General features: G+C 40.0%; 1 pseudogene; it reads right to left on the minus strand.

Annotated features, from left to right (window-relative positions):
- The window catches only part of LOC101989253, a 36,506-nt pseudogene that overhangs the window by 31,866 nt on the left and 1,397 nt on the right, over positions 1–3,243 (minus strand).

Here is a 3,243-nt window from a genome sequence, read left to right on the forward strand (position 1 = left end):
ATGCCTGAAGGCCAGAAGAGGGTGCCAGACCTCTTTACAGATGGTTGTGAGCCACCATGTGGTTGCTGGGAATTGAACTTAGGACCTTTGGAAGAGCAGGCAATGCTCTTAACCACTGAGCCATCTCTCCAGCCCTGGACTACGGTTTTTAAAGACTTTAAGTAGGAGAGTACTATCTGGGTTTCTGGTTTTTTTTTTTTTTTTTTTTTACCATTTAACAAACAAATAGTTGTGAGAATGAACAAAATTGAACACTTGGTTGGGACTTTATTACCACAGGAAAGATGGTTCTGAATCATTGACACATGGAAGAAATGAATTCTGCTTTCCTCCTGTGTTTACCTAGTAGAATAACTTGAATCACAGCCGGCAATCTTCTGTAGAAGATATGTTCTCAGCTGGGTGGTGATGGTGCACGCCTTTAACCCCAGCATTCCAGAGGTCGAGGAAGAGTGGATCTCTGTGAGTTTGAGTACAGCCTGGTCTACAGAGTGAGTTCCAGGACAGCCAGCCCTGTTACACAGAGAAATCCTGTCTTGAAAAAACAAACAAACAAGCAAAAGGCTGGAGTGATGGTTCAGTGGTTGAGAGCACTGGGTGCTCTTCTAGGGGAAGGTTCAATTTCCAGCATCCACATGGCAGCTCACAACCATTTATAGCATCAGTTTCTGATGCCTTCATACAGACATACATGCAGGCAAAACACCAATGCACATAAAATAAAAATAAACAAATTTAAAAAAGAAAAACAAAAAAGATATGCCCACATGTGTGTTCTGTTGTGTTGTGTGGGTGTGTGTGCAAAACCATAAAGCTATAAGTGGAGGGAAAGCATGTGTTTATTTTTATATACTCTAAGAGTCATATATATATAGTACATCTGAGAAGACAGAAAACAGTGCATGTGCTACACATGTAAAGGACTTGTCTACATAGATAGAATCATGTTAGTAAGCTTTAGAAATACCAGCGTCAACAGGGAATTCCATTAACAACTAACCCAGTAAAACTAGGCAGATGTTAACTATGTGCAGATTTTATTAGGCTACCTAGTTCATATTTACTATTTAAATCTTTATATGATGAAATATGATGAGTTGTAAGAACAAATACGTGAAGGGAGCTGGAGAGAGGGTTATGGGTTTAGGAGCACTTCCTGGTCAATCATGAGGACTGGAGTTTGTGTAACAAGTCTGACATTCTGTAAACACCTATAAAGCCAGGTCCAACACCCTCTTATAATCTCTGCCCATGCATAGGCATACACAGCTGCACACATGTGAGCATACATTCACACAGGCACATCATACCCGTACATAAAATGAATCTTTTTTTCCAATTAATTATGCATGCACACATCACTCACACAGCACACAGCACAGACACAGAGACATTCATACACAGACACATTCACACAGTACACACTTACCTGGGACTCGAACCGGCAACCTCGGGCTCTGCAGGCGGAGCTTCCATCCTCTCAGCCAGCACTCCGACTATTCAATAAAATGAATCTTAAGACAAAGATCGGGACTGGAGAGATGGCTTAGTGTTTAAGAGCACTGGCTGATGTTTTAGAGGACTTGGGGTTCAATTCCCTGCACCTGCATGTCAGTTCACAAGTCTTTGTAACTCTAGTTTCGTGGGATCTGGTGCCCTCTTCTGGCCTCTACAGGTATCAGACACGCCTATTCCACAAAAATGTACATGTAGGCAAAATACCCAAACACATAAAAGAAAAGTAAAGGAAATATTAAAGAAACAGAAATACAAAGACCAGAAGAGCAAAACCTTCATTGTTGCTATTAATATCCAAGCCTAGAAATGGCCTTTTCCCGGCTAAATGTACATCCCCTCCTAATATAAAAGAAAAGTAAAATCCCACTTACTGGGAAGTAGAATTGTTTCAATAAATTTTACCAGTGGCTGTTACCATCACTTTAATAGGCAATCTTCACTTTCCGTGGACTAAAACTATAATGACTCTAGTGCATTTTCTGTTTCAATTTCTCTGCCTAGCATCTAAAATCAGAAAAAGTTTGAGGCTGGGTCATTAAGACAGGTCTGAAAAAAAAAAAAACGGGTTATTTGTGTTGCTCCGTTTCCCCAGAAGATTGCTTTTCTATTTTTAAAGCAAACACACATAATAAAAATTAATTTTACAAGCCGGGCAGTGGTGGTCCATGCCTTTAATCCCAGCATTTGGAAGGCAGAGACAGAAAGATCTATGTAAGTTTGAAACCAGCCTGGGCTACAATGTGAGTTCCAGGACAGCTAGGGCTACCCAGAGAAACCCTGTCTAGAAAACAAAAAAACAAAAAAAAAAAGAGAGAAAATTTTGTTATGGCATTATTATACATATGTTATTATACTTTGCTCTTAGTTACCCCCCATAGCTAGCACACCCCCGCCTCTCCTTAGTCTCTAACCTCGCTCTAAATGGTTGCCACATCTGCTTCCATGTCACATATATTCCATTACTCTCGTCTTTGTGTTTCTGCACATAGCTTATTTTGCTGACACAATGATTTGATTCATTTTCCTGATAATGTCATGATTTCATTTTTTCCAATGCTGATTAAATTCCATTTTAAACCACCTTTTTTTTTCATCCATTTAGGTTTTGATGGGCATCTAGGTTGATTCCATTTCCTAGCTCCCGCAAATGGAGCAGCAATGAATACGGATGTGTAAATTTCTCTACGGTGGATATAGATTTAAGTATATTCCTGGGAGTATTATAGCTTACTCATGTGATAGTTTTATCTTCAGTTTTGCCTCAGGAAATTTCACGCTGTCACAGCAGCCGCATCAGTTTATATTCCTACCGACAGTGTGTAAGGAATCCTTTCCCCCACGTCTGACATTTTTGTTGTCATTTCTTTTCTTCTTCCTCCTTCTTCACCTTCCTTTTAAGTGGGAGAAACTTCCTTATATTAGAAAGCCTTTAGGAATAAAGCAGTTAAGAGTGAAAGACAGGGCTGGAGAGATGGCTCAGAGGTTAAGAGCACTGGCTGATCTTCCAGAGGTCCTGAGTTCAGTTCCAGCACCCGCATGGTGGCTCACAGCCATCTGTAATGAGATCTGGCACCCCCTTCTGGTATGCAGGCAGAACACTTTATACATAGTAAATTAATAAATCAAAAGAAAAGAGAGTAGAAGACAAAGGACCAGAGAAGAGAAGCTTCTGTTTTCTATCTATCTATCTATCTATCTATCTATCTATCTATCTATCTATCTATC

The sequence above is a fragment of the Microtus ochrogaster genome, unplaced genomic scaffold (assembly GCF_000317375.1).
Source record: "Microtus ochrogaster isolate Prairie Vole_2 unplaced genomic scaffold, MicOch1.0 UNK57, whole genome shotgun sequence".
Taxonomy (NCBI): domain Eukaryota; kingdom Metazoa; phylum Chordata; class Mammalia; order Rodentia; family Cricetidae; genus Microtus; species Microtus ochrogaster.